Here is a 22,613-nt window from a genome sequence, read left to right as displayed (position 1 = left end):
AGCCATTTGTTGGGAGGTGACGAGGCAAACAGAGAGCCAGTGCATCATGGGAAACCCCCAGCAGCCTAGGTCTATTGGAACACAACAAAGGGAGGGTTTAGGGTCACCTAATCCTAACTAACTAATCTATATTGTTTTTATCATAAACCAAAGTTTTAAGCTTGATCTTAAAAGGCTGTATGTCTTTAAAACCCAAACTGGGACTGGTTCCACAGAAGAGGGGCCTAAAAGCTGGAGTCTCTGCCTCCCAGTCTACTTTTTAACAGTGTTGGTCAAGTTACCTGAAAAAAGTAATCAGTAACTAATTACCTATTACTTCCCCCAAAAAGTAATCCCGTTACTTTACTGATTACTTATTTTCAAAAGTAATTAATTACTTAGTTACTTAGTTACTTTTTAAAAACACGATTTACAACCTGAATAGGTGATAAAGCGATAGATCTTTCAGCCCAATTCTACTTTTTCTGCATAATCCATCATACAAAATGTAATCAAATGGAAAAGTCTCTTTTTTTAACTTGTTTTATCAGTTTTAATCTTTTAACTTTATGCATCAAGCAAAAATTTAATTATATGCAACATTCTCTGACTTGAATAAATTAGTTTAACAATTAAACCTATTTTCTGCACATTCCAGCACATAAAATAAAATATTTTTTGTGTTTACACTCACTCTTTCAAATAGATGCAAGTAAAACACAGCAGAACATAAATAAAGTCAAAGACTCAGCGGTCCTGTTGCTCTATTTTCACCTGTAAAGCAGGAGTGGGGTAGGTGGAGGTTTACCCTGGTGCAGGTGTGCCGCGGTCAGTTGAAGAATCCGCGAGCTTCTCTGTGAGTTTCCCATTACGTCGTTGCGCACTCGGTGCTTGTTTGGAAGTTTAGGGGTATTTTTTCGCTGTAAAAAGAAGTTTTCTTCCCATGCAAAACGCACACTAATGTTTTTGTCACTTTTTATGGAAGTAAGGTCAGTACTTCCACGCTTTAAACGCTGCACGCTCATACTCTATCCACACTCGATATGTGATCCATTGTTGATCTGCAGACAGCTGTTGTCACTAACAGCGCACTCGCTTACGTCACTGTCGTGAGACATTCTCGCAAAAAATCACGGTTTTAGTAACGCAGTAACGCAGCGTTCCTACGGAAAAGTAACGGTAATCTAATTACCGTTTTTGCAATAGTAATCCCTTACTTTACTCGTTACTCGAAAAAAGTAATCAGATTACAGTAACACGTTACAAGTAACGCGTTACTGTAATCTGATTACTGCCCATCTCTGCTTTTTAATATCCTAGGAAGCACAAGTAAACCAGCAGTCTGAGAGCAAAGTGCCCTATTGGGGTCAAACACTACTTTGAGACCTTAAGGATAAAATGAGGACTGATTATTCAAGACCTTGTAGGTGAGGAGAAGGATTTTAAATCCTGATTAAACGGAGAAATATGGTGTCTTTCTAGTCCCTGTCAGTAGTCTTGATTCTTAATAAAAGCTGTGTTTGAAAAATGACTCATAGCTTTCACCAAAAACACTCTCATGAAAACTGTTTGCATATTTAGAAGAAGAGGTCACCATTCCTTTCCTGGGGAATAAATATCCCCGACATGCAGCTCGGGGAGCTTAATCTGAATTAGGAAAACTTTCAATTAAAGGAAAGAGTCACATTCGTTTTCAGGTCAAAGTCACTTTGCCTTAACAAACTCTGTTATTCACTTAATTAACATGGATTCATTAACAATTAAGGTGCTCTAGTCCAAGACAGCTACAAACACTCACATTGATCTCGTTCCCTTTTGCATTTTTTACTTCAGGTTCTATTAAATGTGGGAAAGTTCAATAAAATGAGGGATTAATGTTGTAAGGTGCATTTATATATCCATAAATTGATTTGTACAGTTATTTAGATTAACCTTTCATAATCCACAAAGTACTGCTGTTTTTTTTTTAAATGATTTATTTAATAAACAAAAGAACAACAGAGAAGCTGTGAAATCACAAGTTATGTTGATTTTAAGATTTTGTTAGTTTATAATCCTTTAAATGATCACGAAGCATTAAGATTTCTTTAATTTACTTAATATAGTTTCATTATCATTACATCCAGAAAATCTATTTTATTTCGATGGGGCCACATTTACAAGTTGTGGAAATTAAATATCCCTAGCATATATTTCTTAGATAATCATCCAGACCATTTAATGGTCCATGTAATTTACGACCATGTAATTTGACAGCCTTATTTGAAGTTCTTTTTGGGGAGTTCAAAAGTATGTAGCATTACCTTTTTACCTAAGTAGGCCCTGTCTACTTTAAACCACAGAGAAACGCTCTGACAGAACAGCTGATATGAGATTTCTTTTGGAGAAAATTGTGTTCACGCAGGACCACATCTCTTTTAGCAAGGAGCTGATTGGAGAAATAGGTTTTCGAAACCTTTAAGCAAAGGATTTGAATACTTCTTCCACAAACCCACAAAGGGCTGCAGTATCATGCAGTGAAAATGGTTTTCAGAAAAAATCATCTCAGGTATTGTATATTACGAACAGGCCTATTTTCTCCCAAATGGCCACGGCATTATGAAACAAACGCAGCTATTTCAAGTGGCTTCTTGTTAAGATGGGAAGTTTTCTGCAGAATAGCTCCTTTATAAAACATCCCACACCATGGAAAGTGGGCAGGCAACCCCACAGGGAAGTTCTCCTTACCGTGCATCACTGGAGCAAGACAAATCCCCTTGAAAGGACTCTTTGCAGCAGGTGATGGGCTACAGTGGCAGAACGGGAGGGAGAGAGATTGGCCTTCTGTGAAGCGGTTTAGGCTGGCTCGCTCTCTGTATCTAAAAAGAGGCGTCTGCCATGTTAATGACTTACAGCCCATAGTGAGATGATGTTCAGAGTGTGACAGCTGCCTGGGAACCCGCAGCTCAGTCAAAATAATTAAACAGATAAATCAGCTGCTAACGGTTCTGTGCGGACAATAGTGTTTCACTGTAAAGGCAAAATTTATACCTCTGTTGAAATGGCTTTGTTGTTGTCATGCATAATAAGGCCAAAGAGGGGTTTTTCCTAGTATGTTACCTTTTATAATGATAGCCATAATTACACGGGGCAGCTCACATCTGTGGTATTGATCAAAGAGAGAACCTGGGCTAAGCTGTTGGTCAATAATCATAATTAAACAGGACGTTGAGGTTATTAGAGTTCTGAAAACTGCAAACGCTTTTGGGAACACTTTTGCCTTTTCCCATAAGATTAAAAAATGTCATCGTGTAACTGTTTTTTTTTAATCGTGCCAACTAAACGATTTCAGGAAACTCAGAGTTTTTGTAATCATATTATGTGCCGTCATTTGGGATGATTGCAGTAAAGAATTGCCTTTTGGAAGACATCTTTTTACGTCCATCTGTCATCCATTAACGCCGCACTAATCGTGGAATGACAATTGCACAGAATTGACCATTTAAGTCCAAACTGTAAAAAGAAACAAAACAGAGAGCAGGCTCATGGTGTAGTACAGTATTTATGTTCCTTGAGTGTGTGAATTCCTGTTGGAAAATGTATCAACTGTTCAGATGCGAAAGCCGAAAATGGTAGTGGCGTGATTCATGTCGCGTTGTGCCAGAAATCCAACGATAACGAGATGCATTTTATGACATTTTATAGATGCAAAAATGATAGTCACAAAAACAAACACCTGTCAGCCACATCGCAGAGTGATGAGCAATAAGTGTTTAAAACCTCACGTCGCTGCTGAAGGGAATGTTTAAAGAATATTAGCGTCTGGGCCCGTTTTATCGTGTTATACATTGTGCTTGAAACTGTGCTGTTTATTGAACGTCGGTAAGGCTGTCAGAAATCTCTGTCTTAAAATTCCAGCTAGAAATGTACTGAATAAAAAAGAGAATGAAACAAGCCAGTGTTTGATGGAAGGATCTAAGGACCTTTGTGCAAATATCAATGGGTGCGTGTGCGCTCCTGGGCATGGATGTGTGCGGTTGTGTGAGGTCGTCATGTGGTAAACAAAAGGCGCATCATTAGCACACCAATCACTACTGTGTTTCACTCAGCGCTCCTCTTGCTTGATTTGAACTGTTGCTCTTTTCTGAAAGCCATTACGATCTGTGACAATCTGTCAGACAGCGGTGGTGCGGCCTGACTGTAACAACTTTATTTTGCTTTTCTGAGTGGGAGCTAATCAACAACAGTTATTTAGTTTTGGCTCTTTGACCTCTCTTTCTGCTTTAACTTGTAAAACACTTCATGTTTGTTTTTGCACCAGCCACAGCTTCAGTCTGTACAGCTACTCTGTTTTCAACAGAAAAGAAGGATTTGTCTCTAACCTAACATTTGACAACAGGTTTAAATTAAGTATGCATTAAGTATACATTTTTGGGTCAAAAAAGAGCTTGATATCAATATTCCTCACATTTCCCATTCCCATCAACATCCTCAACACCCCAGTTGGAATTATAGTGGGATTATAGCAAAGCACGAACGTGAAGTGGTTGTTTGTTGTCTTTTTAAATAAACCAGTGGAAAAAATGTAAACTCAACAGGTAGTAGGGTGTGATTCTGCTGGGATTATACTTTTAAACTTTAATAGGTGCATATACACCACTCAAAAACAAAAGAACACTTAAAAAAAACACATCTAATCTCAATGGGCAAAAGTCATGCTGGATATCTGTACTGGTGTTATGTGTTAGGAGTAAAAGGATGCCACACTGTTTCATTGAAATGAAAATTATCAACCTCCAGAGGGCTGAAAAAATGATGCAGGAGGCTACTATTGATAGGTTTGTAGCATAAACCTATTCGCTGGAACGTTAAGACAATATAATTACACTGCAAGCAAGACGCAAGTAGGCAAACTTCTTCATGGTACTCGTGCACGGGAGAGAACCAGACAAACGCCGTTCCTTCGCTTGACCCCAGTAGCTCTCGTCCGTCCTCCCGTACACTGTCCTTTTATTGAGGTTACATGAATATGCATAGGTTCATTAACATATGACATACTGTGTGTGTGTGTGTGTGTGTGTGTGTGTGTGTGTGTTACTGCTGATCAAAGGGTCATAAAAGCACACAAGCAAACATCCTTGGTTAGGAAGAGGGTAGACTAGACCCCCCCCCCCCCCCCCCCCCCCCCCCCCCCGGTGAGGAAGTCCAGCAGTTCATCTAAACAGAAAAGCACTTAGACTAGAACAGATGTAACTACGTTAATCCTACCATAACAATTAAACAAGGTACAAACTTTCCCATGCTCCCAGTGTGGAATGCACACCAGGCCTCTGTAGCCTGTTAAAGATCACACAACTTATCACTACACAATTAATTATACACTTCTAAGCATCTATGGTTAAATATTTCTAAGCATAAATGACAATCAACAATACAACTCTATCATTCCCCCCTTTTCGACATTTATGCTAGAAAAGTTCCCAGTTATGAATACCTCATGTCTGACAGCTTTAAGGCAAACATTGTTATATTCAGCATATGTCAAATCACCCTAAATTACTGAAAAAGTACACAGTTTAACAAACGTATTAGCAGTTATCCCATTCCTCATTGAGCTCATCTCATGGCAAACTGCATCTTACGAGCAAACAAAGAAATTGTTAATTTAATAGTGAAAATAAAAAAGTAACATTTTCAAAAACATCTCAGCTTGGTAATGCTTCCTCCAGGTGTGCACATCACATGTCTCTCTGCAGAGTGGTTTGAGTTCTGCAGGGCGTCATGAATGTCTCTTCCAGTTGTTTCCATCATTGTCCATAGGACCAGAGTCCAAACGTATGTAGAATAAACATTCAAACATACCAGTTGGTTTTGTTGTTTGTCAACATGGGTCTCAGCTATTTCCAAAGCTGCAGACCTCTCAGCACTCTAGTTTTATGGCCTCCCATTACCTCACTTCAGGCCTTCGTCCTGTGAGGGGGATATTTATGACTCCTTCATTGTCCATACTCTGCAGAAAACACCTCTGTGGAAAGGGTGCAGGGTTGTCTTACTGCTATTATGATCCCAGCAGCCTTCAGAGTGTCATCGTATGCACAGTACAGTGGCACATTAGGTGATGTTCATAGTAAACTGCTGTCATCACCACCATAGCTTCTGGTTCCTGTGCTTTCACAGAATCATGATGTCATCCTCGAACTCCTTCTGCGCTGTCGATGGAGCTTGGCACACTCCTCATCCCCTGAGTGTTTATGTTCCAACGCTGCTGAAGGTTTAAGGCAGAGCACGTCGTACACCTTAGTCGTCTTCCTCAGCGTCAATATTGAATCTTTCATTGTATTTAAAATCTTGCTGTGGGAAGTCTCCTCTTGATTTCCTGGAAGCTTAGTAGCACAGCTCTCTGTGTCATGTCTGCTGTGCTGAAGATGATCTCTGATCCTCCTGAAGCCTCTCTCCCATCTTGTGGACGATCCTCTCCTCTATTTTGCAGGCAGTTTCATGGTCCTTGCTGTGGCTCCAAGGTCTGATTTCATGATGGGCCCCAACCAGCTTGATCTTTGACCTCAACCACTGCCTGGGCTATGCCTGGAATGTTTCTCCTCACTGCTGCACCACTGTATTTCAAAAAAACTTCTATTTGGAGAGCATGTCAACAATCATCAAACCACATTCTTTAGTTCAGTGAACTTCACTTATAGGCCATCAAAGCCTCATCTGAACATGGATGCACCACTTGCATAAATTTAATACTTGTAAATAAACGGCTAATCACACAAATCACTGCAACAATAATAGTAAACATTGTTTAATGTTAATCCTTGGACTCCACCTCTTGACGCATGGACAACCATGCGTCAACTCACCAAACCTGGATCCCTGTCTTAAAAACTGGCTCCACCAGGAGGCTGCATACACAAAATCTGGAAATAAAATTAAACTTCACACGTATAAACAATTATATCAAAAAAGTAACAAGCATTCAGCACGGGCAAGACAAGTGTCATGTGCAGGTTTTCTCAAATCATTAAATCACTATTATTACCATAATTTGCCTCAAACATGGATCATCCCATGTGCTCAGTTAACATTAATGTAATCGGTGACTTCTCTTAAGCAAAGTCACTCCACTCACATATTATTATTATTATTATGGGCTCAAAGTGGCCAGCAAAGAGCCCACAACAAACTATTCCATAAACACGTAAACTCTTATTTGTTTTACTCATGTCACTTGTCTATTTCAGCTGAATCTTCCACAGCATTCTCAAAGAAACTAACATAAGCAATACACATTGACTGTAGTCAGACAGAGGTCAGACACAGGTCAACAGGTTCCAGAGGTGCCATAAAAACACCATAAAGTCAACCCTAGCTGTGGAAAGAATGTCAGTCACATGTAAACCCAGAAATCCTATAGTAAAAAAACATTAACTAATCCTCTTATAAACCACATAATCAAACACATAAAAAACTGTAATGCTGTAGAAAAGAAAATACAAATGTTAGCGCTGCGCAGTGTGTATACACACTTTTCTCACAGTAACTTCTGTGCAACAAAAGGTAGGGAATATCACCCTTGGTAAATGCACAGACACAGAAAGTGGCATTTCACAGGTTAAATCATCATGCACCCTCGAATGTTGCTGTCATCTTACTGCTCCTGTAACAAAAAACACATATAGATTCATCCACCCTTTTGTCCTGTCTAGGTGGAGATTAACTTTGCGTCGTGATAAAGTCTCGTCAGCTTTTACCAGTCAGTCAGTTTGTTTTATTTCCATTCATTCATTCATCCATTCTTTGTTTCTTTCTTTGCTGATAGTGGAATCGATTGTCGCATTTAGTTTCCACTTCCAGCAAAATGACGTCATTTCAAAAAGAAAAAGAACTTTTAGATGGGATTACCTCGCTGAATCCTTTTTTTTTTTTAGGCTGGGACACTTATAATAAGTGGTCTTCTCCAAAGCCCAAATTAATGTGGAGAAAACTCACTTGTCACAATTTTCTCGACGACGTGTAGCACTTTTAATTCCCGACGTGCGGATCTGCTTAAAGAAAAGAAAATAGACAAACAAAATCAGTGCCTGTTTAAAAGATAAAAATAAAAAATAACAGATTATCAAACAAAACTCTCAGTGCACTGTAAAAGTATCAAAATAAAAAGGCCTTGTTAAGTCATGACACAAACTCCTCATCTCAGGTAAATCATACCATTAGCATGGTTCATCATACCATCATACTAATCGGCAGGCTCGACTTCACAACAGAAGAAGAAAAATCATCAGCTAGATTCACTCCAAATCAACTATCAGCTGCACAAAACAACATAACCCTAATGTCATATTAGCTATGAGTTTAATCACCAGGTCTGTGCTCTTCACTCATTTAGGCCACAGATCTATTTTATTCAATTTTCCTTTTCCCTTCATCATAAAACATGTGACATGCTGTCATGCAGTTCATAAAAAAAGTTTGTTCTGACATATTCAGAGTTGTGTATCTAAATACAAAATTCACTCGCACATCAAACAGGAAACTCAGTGTTTTAGAGTTTCCACTTCACACACAAACTCCAACACATCTCATTCACTCGTGCTAGAATTCAATCACCTTTCATTAATCTAAAACCGATCAACTAATTTGCATATCAGCCATTAACCCACTAAGTTGACAGGACGACAGGAAAGCATGTTCAAAATATTATCACAAAAGACAATTTCCCTCATACAGTAAATTACTTGCTGCATCAATCAAGCAGGAAGCTTCTCCCAATTTACCATTTTAACACTAAATTTATTGCCTGATCACTGATTTATCAAACCAGGATTTTTTTTTTTTTTTTTTTTTTTCCCCACAAAAGTTAAATTGTTGTCCTGCAACTTGGAGAGTCAATTTTTTTTTTTTAGGATAAATTCAGTATTTGATAACAAGTGTCTGCTAAAGTGACACTATTGTAACACTGATGAAAGATAACAAGCTAATTTTCATTGCATGGGTGTTATTAGGCAGGTCTAATGCATGTCTGTGGATCTGCATATTCAGCAGAGCATGTTCTTAAAGCTGCCTTTCCTACACACTTCTCTGCTATTATTTGCTCATTTCTTAACTTCATGAGTCATTTTGTGTTTGGAATTGTTAGTAGAGTTAATTCTGCTTGTTTGTGTGATTTTGTATGTTTCTATTTGTTTCAGACTCCTTCACAATTTTCCAACTTAAGCAGTCAGTTTTCTTTTCCCCAGATTTGCTAACCCAAATTTTGATTTCCCACATTTAATAACAGCATTCCTCTGTGTTCCCACTTACTCTCACTCTGTTGTCATCTCACTCTGTTGTCCTCTCCCACTTGCAACAGTCCCCAGCCGGCAGTTCTCCTTCACCTTTGTCCTGTGTTCCACTGTCTCTTCTTGCCATTTTACTCCACAGGTGGCAAATGTCAAACTCCAACAGTCTCCTCAGTTCTCCTCAAAAGTTTTCTTCACATGCATAGTGAAGTTGCAGCTTGTTGTAAACACAGTGCCATTCATCCGATCAGTCAGGATGATGGGTTTGCTCTTCTCTGATGCTGTTTGTCCACATTGCTGCTGCTTGCTGAGACTTTTTTGCTCAGGACTTGATGCTGTCTCTTTATCATGTTATTGCTTTGGAGCTGCATTCCTTGTCTTCAGGGAGGGGTGAGAGCTTGCTTGCTTGTGAGGTTGAGAGACACATACACATTGCGCTTTAAATAAGTCAGCCAGAAACTTGGCCTGCATGTTTCCAATGATGTTAAACTATAACTTTCTTCCGACTGTTGCATGTGGAAAATTGATACAGGTCTGCTTTTCACCTGAAAGTGACAAACTAAAACATGTTCATTATTATCATCACTGCTTAATCAACACACATCTCTCTCTCTCTCTCTGTCTGTGTTTGTGTGAACAATCCTTTCTTAAAAGCAGAAAATGACATTGTAGTTGTTTTTCGGCTGATCAACACAAAACCTTTGTCCTATGATTATTTTTCTTCGTCTACAATGTAATTTGTCTCTTTTTCACTCTTTTTTTTCTTCCTTTACAATAGCTGGTGATCTGCAAAATCACTGCTCTCACTCACAATCAGAGGCAATTACTTTTGCACAGTGCACAAAAACACTGTGATGTCAGACACATTCACACTCACTTTTTCATCCGCATAAATAAACCATATGGCTGGAGATATGTGGCATGGTGATCCATAAGCATGATCACCAGTTTATTTAATTATTTTTAATCCAACAAAACAAATAAACAAAAACATGATGCTGATGCTACACACACACGAGTCAAGGTGCAGAAAAACTGCTCATGGAAACGCTGCACACTCATAGCTCTGTTTTCCTCTCTTTGAGTAGTTCTCAGACAGCTCTCGATCTGATAATGTGTAGCTTGCTCATCAGCTCAAAAAACAAAAACAAAACTGCAACGCGACATCACAGTAGTTGCATGCTCTGCCCACAGTGGCAAAGTCTTACACTTACATATTCAACACAGCTTCTCCATCTTGTATTTTTAGATGTTTCATACATGGTTCAGCATTTTAGTTGTTTTCACAGGTGTGCTCTATATCTCAACAATGGCTCATAATAAGACGACAGTCTTTCACACAGGTCAAGTGTCTCTATGCACTTCATTAGTTTAAATATTTACCTATATCACTTCACCTCACATGTCATTGTACTGAATTTAAGCAACCACAAGCTTAATGTAGATTACTTTTAACAACTATCCACCTCAATTACGTCCATGGTCTGGCACACAGGCTGTTAACATTTTGTGTCAGGAAGGGGTGGGGGGAAAGCCACCCACCAGAGCACAGCTGCTGATGTGGGCTGGCCTTTTCCACACACTCCTGGTTGCTTAGGAAACCCATGATAACAACAACAGCTGCTGACGTCACACACCACGCGGTCTGCTCCGCACACACAACAACAACAACGAGACGACGACGAAAATGACAATAACACAAAATAGGCCTACTCCGGACTCACACCGGACCGCTCGGGACCCTGACCCAGCTGTGGGACGCTCACCCACTCGCGCGACAAAACCCAATGAAGGGACGCTCGGGACACACACCCAGGGCGATTTCAAAACCGGACACACACCGGACGCTTGGGACCCTTGGGCGATTTAACCAAAACTTCTTTTTCGGGACACAAACCCAGTTATCGCTCCACAAAGCAGCGAACTTCTCAACGCCTCACAAAATGGCGGAGACTGCACAATGACACGGTTATAGAGTCGGCCTCTTTAAACTTACTTGGCGTTGCTTAGCGTGTAATATCAGCCTGAATCCCGCCGATCGCCATTCATCGAGGAGAAGGACAGACAGCGAATCCACAGGAACTTCCTGGCTGACGTCAGTCTTTCAGCGTGCCTCCCCCCCCTCGGTGAATGCGATCCCAGGGAGCCGGCATCGAAGGACCAATTAATGATAGGTTTGTAGCATAAACCTATTCGCTGGAACGTTAAGACAATATAATTACACTGCAAGCAAGACGCAAGTAGGCAAACTTCTTCATGGTACTCGTGCACGGGAGAGAACCAGACAAACGCCGTTCCTTCGCTTGACCCCAGTAGCTCTCGTCCGTCCTCCCGTACACTGTCCTTTTATTGAGGTTACATGAATATGCATAGGTTCATTAACATATGACATACTGTGTGTGTGTGTGTGTGTGTGTGTGTATGTTACTGCTGATCAAAGGGTCATAAAAGCACACAAGCAAACATCCTTGGTTAGGAAGAGGGTAGACTAGACCCCCCCCCCCCCGGTGAGGAAGTCCAGCAGTTCATCTAAACAGAAAAGCACTTAGACTAGAACAGATGTAACTACGTTAATCCTACCATAACAATTAAACAAGGTACAAACTTTCCCATGCTCCCAGTGTGGAATGCACACCAGGCCTCTGTAGCCTGTTAAAGATCACACAACTTATCACTACACAATTAATTATACACTTCTAAGCATCTATGGTTAAATATTTCTAAGCATAAATGACAATCAACAATACAACTCTATCAACTATGTTTTGTTTAAATTTCATTACAGCAACTCAAAGTGGCACTCAGTAGTCTGTATGGCCCCCACGTGCTTGTATGCATGACTGACAACATCAGGGCATGCTCCTAATGAGATGATGGATGGTGTCCTCCCACATCTGGACTAGGCCATCACTGAGCTCCTGGACAGTCTGAGATGCAACCTGGCAGCGTTGGATAGACTGAAACATAAAGTCCAACAGTTGTTCTATTTCATTTCAGTCAAGTGAGTGTGGGTGGCCAGTCAGTTCTTTCATGCTCCAGGAACCGCTTGCCACATGAGGCCGTTCACCAGGAGGAACCCAAGCTCGCACCAGTGTAGGGTCTGACCATGTCACCAGAGATCATGTAGAGATCTACGCCTCCCCAGACCATCAGTGAGCCACGATCAAACCCTTCATGCTGAACCTTGTTACAGACAACATAACGGTCTCCATGGCTCCTCCAGACCCTTTCACATCTATCACCTGTACTTTGGGTGAACCTGTTCTCATCTGTGAAAAGCGCAGGGCGCCAGTGATAATTCTGGTGTTCTATGACCCCGCTACTTAACTCACCAGATCAGTATCCCAGAAGTTTAACTGAGTCGATGCTATACTCTGATTAAAGATTTTTCTCTTCTCTTTTTTTTGAGTAGGTCATGTTTTCTTTTAATCTACGCTGGTACAGCCTATTTTTCTGTGTTCTTATATTTTCAAACAGGCATGTGGTTGGTATGCGTGTTTTCTTTTCAGCTCAGCAAACTACACTTTTCATATACACACATACCCAAAACCCAGAAGATGCAAGTGAAATACTTTATTCAAATCGACTAGCAGAAGGAACCTCATGCTGCTTAGAGTGCATTCAATATAATCACCATGACCACCGAAAGTTCAGTTTAGTATGGGGTACGTGGGGCTTGAGAGGAATGTTTAGTAAGCTTCATATTTTTTGGGGAAAAAAAGGTGTTTGTCTGTAACTCCCATGCCCCCACACCTTTCAGAATTGAGTGAGATGCATCTAGATGTTTGAAGCAGTCCAAACTTAAACTTTAATGTCTTCCAGGTGAAAATGTTCTCGCAGCCAGCTAACATAGAAAGTGTATTGTATTGTATTTAAAAAAAAACATCAACACAAAAACCAAAAGACAACAAAAAAGGCCTGCGCTGCCATGAGTTGCTGCTTCTGCTATTGAAACGATGAATGATGAAATGATGAAGCACAATATAAGAAGTCCAGTTTGAGTGCAACATGAATTTGAAGCCTTATCAGATCTAAAAACAGGCGCCAATATTTATGCTGAAATTTGGACAGTTTTACAAAAACACTCACTGTCTCTTACTCAGAAATGACACCGTGAGTATAGTTTACATTAGCAGCCATGCTTGCTACTATTTTGCCCTTTTTAAATATTTTTTAATGGGACAAAATTTTTTATGTCTCGTATTTACTCTGTGACATATGGATGAGACCCAGGGAAAAAAACACTTATTTAAACAGTTCAGTAAGAAGATATTGAACTACTTTTTGCTCACATGCTGGGTAAACACTTTTTATTTAAATAAAAATCTTTTCTTTGAGTCCATTTTGCAGCTCCTGTTAAATGTCCAATAAAGACATAATGCTTTCGACTCTTACCTGCAGGATGCTGCACTACACTGAGCTATGCTCGACCTCTTTGCCAGGGATACTTACATATTATTTTCATACAGCATTTTGTGTTGGTGATCTAATAATCAGGCTTTAATAAGCTAAATAATAATAAGCTAAACTGTACTTGGAAGTTAAACCTGCTGCCTAGACATTATTGTTATGATCTGCGGGGCGTAGATTGTGTGTTGTGGAGAAAAGGCCCCAAATGCAGACTCGCAGGCAGGCGGAGATCAACAAGAAACGAGCCATTACAAAACTAAGGCAACAACACAAAAAGCACAAGGCAACTAGGAAGCATCTACAAAAACTAAACTGGGAAGAAACACTAGGAGCACTGCAACTGAGAAACACAGAAGGAAAGTAAAATGTTGATCTGACAAGAGATAAATACAGAAGATAAATACACAAGCAGGTGACGAGGGGGAGTGGAGGCACATGGGAACACAGATGAACTCAATAGTAGTTAACGAGACAAAGGAAGCAAAACTCAATACAAAACACATAGGCTACAAATAAAACAAGAAGTAACAGCACAGAGACTGAGATTAGGACACTCAGACGGAGACACGACTGACTTCACAAGGAGACGCAACAGGACGAAACAAATGCAAGAGACAAAGGAAACAGTAGGAGAAATAACTAAATATAAGGATAATATACACACAAATAGACTAATACAAGGGAGTTGATACAAGACAATGGCGCACAGAGGGTGACAGAACTTAATGATCATCAGGCACGCAAGATAAGGGACTAGCAAAGTAAGATGTAAAGTACAGAACAAAAGGACGCGGACTATACACAGACAGAAAGGGATACAGAACTGACTACATACAGGGGACGCTAGGGGGGACACAGAGACAAGACCAAGGTGAACAGAAAACAAGAGGAAAATAACTAAGCCAGGAGCCTAAGAAGTAAAGACAAGAGTGACTAAACTAGCAGACACTGAAACTACTAAACAAAAGTTCTAGGAATAATACATGAAATGAGACTAAACATTAAATAAACCAAGAATCAGCCTGAAATATAAGACCAGAAACACTGGAACAAAGGATCCAGGACCACGACTGTTGTGTTACCAAAGGTATTCATCCAATAACCTCAGAAGAACAGTTTCATCTTCAGGCTTTTTGATGTTCTCACTATCAGCTACTAATCAGGGACTTGTCTGTTTTGCCACGAGACTGGCAGTGTTAAAATGTGTGAGAGTTAAACTTTGAGCACTTTGTGAATGTATTTGTGCAAACACGTGTGTGACTGTTGTTCCGTGGCTGTTTCCACTTGGTTGTCTGCCTGTGCCAACGCATGTGAATGTGTATTCATGTGTTTTCACCTGCGGCTGAGGCATAAAGAAGCGTGAACGTCAACACGCTTTTTTGTTAACACTGAATGAATCAGGGTGTATGAATGATTATGTATGTAGCCATCTAAAAGCAAAGATATTAGATGACTACCTCGCTTAAATGCGACTGTGTGGTTTTGTGTTTTGCCAAATGCATCCTTTCCTCTTTTTTTACCCTCCTGCTTTGATTTGTGTGATACTTGATCCTCTTCTGATAAAAAACTACAGCCTCTCAGAAAGTCTAGCCCGCAGCTGCTCCGACTCTCATGCTATCCTCCATCTTCCGCCCTTCTTTCCTTTCACACTCACCAGCTTTTATGGAGGCAATAAATAACCTTGCTCTGTCTCCATGTTTAACTTAGGGTTTAGAGGCCAGTGTAGTGGGCTCCGTTTAACATTACACTTTACAAAAGCAGGGTTCATCAACGGGCCATCAAAGATCCTTAAATCTAAATCTAAGAACAACTTAATTTCAACATTTTTGACAAAAGACAAGAAAATTTCATGTCTGGGCATCTAGTCTGTGGATTTTTGTTTCTACTGTACCAGCTTTACAAAAGAATTGAAATACTTCACGGCCTCTGGTCAGAAAAATATTGTGTTGTTGTAAATGGTGGTCATATTTCCCATTAATGCTCTTTGCAGCTGCAAGTCTTAACTGGAATTATGTTGTGATTGCAGGAATGGGAGAAAGGTGTGTTGTTTGATGAAATCAACCATCAGCGAGTTAATGAAGTGTGGCACCGCTAGGCTTACACCTGTAGATTTAAATACGTCAGTATAAAAACACAGGAGCATGAGTGAGATGCTTGACTGGAAGTGATTAAGAAGGTACTGTCTGCTGCTTAATGTGCTAAACGGTTCCTTACAAAAAAAGCAACAAACGTTGGTGTGAGCGGTTCATCTGCACTACCCTCGTCCTCTAAAACATCAGGTGTAATCATCCAAAGTTTCGTTGAATGTTGATTTCATGCATCTGGCATGCATGGAGCTGATGGGTTAGGCCAAACTAAAATACACTAAACTTAAAGTTGTAGTTAGCAAATATTTCCAAGGCTGATTCAGTTATCAATTTTAATGTCCTACTTAATCATCTGATGTTATCCTCTTAAATTCCTGACACAGAAATCCAATCCTGATATTTTGAACCCAGCAACATGACCTGATAAGTCAGTAGAATAGCTGAATTTTTCTTTTAGTATAGCAACAGAAAAAACTTAAAAATGTACCTTCTGAGTTTTCAGGCAAGAAAAACAACTTCTTTAGATTCTTCCAGGTGTAGGTTATTAGTCCCTTTGGATCTGATGAATAGTTAATGAAGGAATTCTCAAGGTTGCCCTTAGAAGAACCCCTAAAGGTTCCTCTAAGGTCTTTATTTTTAAAGAGACTCGATTAAGCCAGGCTAAAACAAACACAAGGAGTGTTCCTGAGATGGATAGACCCTTATGGAAAACCAGCACAGCTAAGTGAACGCGAAACCCGGAGAAAGCTGAGGCAACTCCCATTAATTATGATCTATATGTGTTTTAGCAAGGATTAACAAGGCAGATGAAGGAAGTGGCGTGTACTTCTGTGATCATTTAAAAGCCCTCATGGATCTGAAAGGCAAACACAATTTCCACACTGGAGGGCTGCAAGCAGAATCCCAGAATGGAGGGGAGTAAGGCTTTTCCACCACCATATATGGTTTCATCCTGGACTTCCTGCCCCATTGTTGAATCTCCCCTGACTTCAGTATATGTTAAATAATTCAGCTATACATGTTTTGTGCTCACTGGAGTCTAATACAAGGTAGTTACTGTGTTTTACACCCTCATATTATCAACCTTAGACTGTAGCCCATAGTAATATTGAGCTCATGACTGTTCATTGACTTTTAATGACAAAAATGTTTTCATTTCACGATCATGCTTTTACACCCGGGTGCTGCATTCCTGCTTATTTACAAAATTTTGCAGAAACATAAATTCAGTGCATCTCTTAGAAGAACAAAAAGGAATAAAGGAACAGTTCGCTGTTTTTACCTTTGCAGTGTGCTATCAATTACTTCTTATATTCCTGGTAATTAGAAGGTGTTTATTCAGATTCAGACCTAAGTGCATCTCCTAAAGTTAAATACTAATTCGTTCACCCCTTTCTAAGTACCTGTGTGATGGAGGTGAATAATACTCGTAGTATACTCGAGGTTTTTGCACTTTGGAAAAATAACACAAGGCTTTGTCTGTATGTTCAACATTTTCCTGGAGTCTTCATTGCTCACTCACTCATGTTTATTGAACAGCACGTTTTTGTAAGCTGCTTTTATCTGAGTTGATGTTGGATAATTCACATTAGTAACCACTGGATTGTTTTTCTTGGCCATCATGCTTTAATTATAATGCCGTTGGTGTGTTTTCAGGCAGCCGTCGGTTGTATTGCTCTGCTTTACAGCACTCTTTGCATATAATTTGCTATTGGTTAACATCACTTGCCCAAAATCTTCAGTATTTCCAAACAACGGATGATCTGCTTCAAGGGACACACTCTTCGCCTTCTGCCGTGCCAGGCATTGCAGTTTTGCTGTATATCTGTCTGAATGAACAGCTGTGACTGGCACATGCAGGCGTGTGGTCAGGCAGTGATTTAGGGAGCGCTTGATTGGCTTTTGCTTTGCGTTCCATTGGTGGAACACACATTTTCAGTATTGCTTGATCATGTTCATTTATCATTTGTGGGAAGCCAAAATCATAATCAAGAATGAAATTGTTAATAAAAGTTGTGAAGCCCGGCATGCAGTATTTCCTCTGCTCTTTGTCACACTGTAAAGCCTGATTTAGACTCAGCTGAAGCTTTGTAGAGCTTACAATGTAACCTATGTAAGTGGCTGACTTTGTTGCTAGTGTTTATGCTACTGTTAGTGTTAATTATCTTGTAGTGATGTTGTTGTGGGTTTTTTTTGGAAGCAATCACATTTGTCCCACAAGTTTTTGCACTTCTTAACACATTCGTTCCGATAGTTTCAGCAATCTCCCTCCAAGAGATTGCCGACATTTGTGAGTCTTTACATTGTTGCGATCATTTTTATTCCTTATGTTGAGACGATGATTGTTTTTCTTTAGTGTTTTTGTTCTGTCGACATGCTGTATGTTCCGTCATAGGGTCTGCATTTATGACACAGCTATAATGTAGATTTCCCACTGAAGCATAAATCTCTGGTATGTCTGTTGATACCAGTGAACTCAGCTTGTGTGGGTCTTTTAATTCTTGTGCACAGCCACAGTTATTCCCGAGTTCATTTTTGTCTTATCTCCAGGACAACTGAGATCAACCAATGGTTGTTCAAGCTGGTATGAAAAAGCACATTCTTTACTCAGGTAATTGAAGAATATAATGCAAAGTATTTGATTAGTGATTATATGTAGACTTATTTCTATGCTGTACTTAAGAGCAGTACTGTATTAGTGTTTGAGATATATATATATATAAAAAACACCCAGCACGCCCCTGCGGGCGGTTTATCCTTCAAGCTCGGGTCCTCTACCAGAGGCCTGGGAGCTTGAGGGTCCTGCGCAGTATCTTAGCTGTTCCCAGGACTGCGCTCTTCTGGACAGAGATCTCGGATGTTATTCCTGGGATCTGCTGGAGCCACTCGCCTAGCTTGGGAGTCACCGCACCTAGTGCTCCGATTACCACGGGGACCACCGTTACCTTCACCCTCCACATCCTCTCGAGCTCTTCTCTGAGCCCTTGGTATTTCTCCAGCTTCTCGTGTTCCTTCTTCCTGATATTGCTGTCATTCGGAACCGCTACATCGATCACTACGGCCGTCTTCTTCTGTTTGTCTACCACCACTATGTCTGGTTGGTTAGCCACCACCATTTTGTCCGTCTGTATCTGGAAGTCCCACAGGATCTTAGCTCAGTCATTCTCCACCACCCTTGGGGGCATCTCCCATTTTGACCTTGGGACTTCCAGGTTATACTCGGCACAGATGTTCCTGTACACTATGCCGGCCACTTGGTTATGGCGTTCCATGTATGCCTTGCCTGCTAGCATCTTGCACCCTGCTGTTATGTGCTGGATTGTCTCTGGGGCATCTTTACACAGCCTGCACCTGGGGTCTTGCCTGGTGTGATAGACCCCAGCCTCTATGGATCTTGTGCTCAGAGCTTGTTCTTGTGCTGCCATGATTAGTGCCTCTGTGCTGTCTTTCAGTCCAGCTTTGTCCAGCCACTGGTAGGATTTCTGGATATCAGCCACCTCCTCTATCTGCCGGTGGTACATACCGTGCAGGGGCCTGTCCTTCCATGATGGTTCCTCGTCTCCCTCCTCTTTCTTGGGTTTCTGCTGCCTGAGGTATTCACTGAGCACTCGGTCAGTTGGGGCCATCTTCCCAATGTATTCTTGGATGTTCGTTGTCTCATCCTGGACTGTGGTGCTGACACTCACCAGTCCCCGGCCCCCTTCCTTCCGCTTAGCGTACAGCCTCAGGGTGCTGGACTTGGGGTGAAACCCTCCATGCATGGTAAGGAGCTTTCTTGTCTTTATGTCAGTGGCTTCTATCTCCTCCTTTGGCCAGCCTATTACCCCAGCAGGGTACCTGATCACGGGTAGGGCGTATGTGTTGATGGCCCGGATCTTGTTCTTACCATTCAGCTGACTCCTCAGGACTTGCCTGACCCTCTGCAGGTACTTGGTGGTTGCAGCTTTTCTAGCGGCCTCTTCATGGTTCCCATTCGCCTGCGGGATCCCCAAGTACTTGTAACTGTCCTCTATGTCTGCAATGTTGCCTTCTGGTAGTTCAATCCCCTCAGTTCTGACTACCTTCCCTCTCTTTGTTACCATCCGGCTACACTTCTCCAGTCCGAACGACATTCCAATGTCATTGCTGTATAGCCTGGTAGTGTGGATCAGTGAATCGATGTCTCGTTCACTCTTGGCATACAGCTTGATGTCATCCATGTACAGGAGGTGGCTGACAACTGCTCCGTTCCGTAGTCGGTATCCGTAGCCAGTCTTGTTTTTTTTTTTGTTTTGTTTTTTTTGCCTGTCCCGTTTGGCTCTTTTGCCATCAGAATTGTTGTCTAAAGGCAAAGAAAGATGCCCAACGGATTTACTTTACCAAACTGACCATCCCAGCCTTGCCGTAATGGTCCATTTGATTCACCTTTTATTGTTTATTTTATTTTCACTTGCTGAATACGGGACAGACTTGACTGGGGGAAAGAAGGGGAGAAAGAAAGAGGGAAAGAGAAACAGCTGAGAAGAGGGACGGGGGAGAAGGGCAAAAGACAAAAACCAACAGAACGGGCAGAGAAAAAAAAATGCATATATCAATCACCTGGGTCACCTGCTGAGAAAGAAAAAAGAAAGCAAGCAGAAGAGAACAAGAGTAATAGAATAAACAACATCACAATGATATATGGGAATATGACAGTAAATACTAAATGTTAAACATTATTGTGCAGCACATAAGATCAACAGAACACAGTGTGCTTTGAGGTAGGAGCCAAAAAGGGTGTAGTTTGTGGGTGTGATCACCCGTGTGTACACCTGTGAGCATGGACGCGCTTGTTTTTTGTTTTTTTAAAAGGTTCCTTCATGTAATAATCTGCTAGAGGGTGTGGGGGGGCCACAGCCCTGTCCTCCAGGGCGTGAAGCAGGTGTGGAGGAGATCAAAACTCCAGACATCCAGAGGCCCCCAGAACACAAGAGACCAAGGAAGACCAACAGAGGGGCAGCTGCGCCACTGTCCCGGAAAGAGCCGAGGAGAGTCCCAGATGAGGGCTCACTCAGCAGCCGCGGAGCAGAAGCCAGGGGGAGTTGCAGTGACGCGCCCGTGAGCTCCGCCGGCAGCCAGCTGCGCCTGAGTGACCGAGCCCCCAGGCCGAGAGGCCGGGGGCACCCCACCTCCGAAGTGGCCCGAGCGAGCCCCAGGCTCCAGGCCCCGTAGCCAGTCTTGTTAATGATCTCACTGAGGGGGTTCAGGCCTATGCAGAACAGCAGTGGGGACAGAGCATCTCCTTGGTAGATCCCGCACTTGATGGTGACTTGTGCTATGGGCTTGGAGTTGGCCTCTAGTGTTGTACGCCACATCCCCATTGAGTTCCTGATGAAGGCTCTTAGGGTCCCATTGATCTTGTACAATTCTAGGCATTCCAGTATCCAGCTGTGGGGCATTGAGTCATAGGCCTTCTTGTAATCATTCCAGGCAGTGCACAGGTTGGTCAGTCTGGTCTTGCAGTCTCGGCTGATTGTTCTGTCTACCAGTAGCTGGTGTTTTGCGCCTCTGGTATTCTTGCCAATTCCTTTCTGTGTCCCACTCATGTATTGACCCATGTGCCTGTTCATCTTAGCCGATATGATGCCTGACAGGAGCTTCCATGTAGTACTGAGGCAGGTTATTGGTCGGTAGTTGGAGGGGACCGGTCCCTTCTTGGGGTCCTTGGGGATCAGGACCGTCCGGCCTTCAGTTAGCCATTCCGGGTGTCTCTCGTTAACTAGCAGCTGGTTCATTTGTGCTGCCAGACGCTCGTGGAGTGCAGTCAGCTTCTTCAGCCAGTAGGCGTGAACCATGTCGGGCCCTGGTGCTGTCCAACTCTTCATACTGGAGACCCTTTCTTGGATATCTGCCACTGTGATGGTTACTGGACCCTGTTCAGGGAGGTCGCTGTGGTCTGCCCTCAGATCCTCTAGCCACTGAGCATTGCCGTTATGGGTTGCATCCTTCTCCCATATGCTCTTCCAGTATATATATATATATATATATATATATATATATATATATATATATATATATACGTTTGTTGTAAATATAGATATACAAGCCAAACTACACCATAACCAAGAAATTATACCACAAGAACAGCTATATTAGCTTATAGCAGTCTTAAATCATTAGCAGGCTCACCCATCTTCTTAGGCAAATATGCCATGAGTTATTTTCCTTCATTTTATATTTCTTTCATTTGTGCTTTTTCGGGTTATACAGATTTAGCTTTGATGTTGAGGAAAAAGCATCTTGCTTGCCAGCAGTCAGCACAATTAGCCACATCAGGTTATGATCAAACCGTACTGCAGGTGCAGGCTAAACTATTATTTTTTGTTTAATAAGGGGACCGCTTGAGGCAGAAGGATTCCACCAATCATCAGCTTTATGTATATAAATACATGCTGCTTAGTTCTGTCATATTTGGAATAATATGATGATGCACCAGATTTTTAATTTTGTTATTTTCCTGATACACAGCGGGATAGCGATTGTTGGTTGGGCATTCATCCTGTTTTAGACCACAACCCCATGACTCATTATGACTAATGGCTTCTGACTAGTTTTGTTTACTTCCCTCAGCGTTCACACTAGGTACCTGGCTCACCCACACGCACATGTATGGGAATGGATTCACCTAGCCTGATATGTGATATGAAACATGTTAAGCATCCAGGGCCATAGAATCACTACCAGCTCCTTTCCAGTAACAGATCAGCCTAATTATTTTCTTTCCTGCTTAAGAATCAGTTGATTGCATGTCTTTTAGTTGGTCTGAAAGCAGCTAAAAGGAAATGTGCTGTCATATTCACATCAAAAATGTTATTATTCTGCACACACAGCACACAGACACAAGGTTGACATTTTCTAA

The sequence above is a fragment of the Diplotaxodon limnothrissa genome, linkage group LG19 (genome assembly GCF_057381915.1).
Source record: "Diplotaxodon limnothrissa isolate DT_005_m linkage group LG19, D_limnothrissa_male_GT1.1, whole genome shotgun sequence".
Taxonomy (NCBI): Eukaryota; Metazoa; Chordata; class Actinopteri; order Cichliformes; family Cichlidae; genus Diplotaxodon; species Diplotaxodon limnothrissa.
This window is presented reverse-complemented; position numbering follows the sequence as displayed.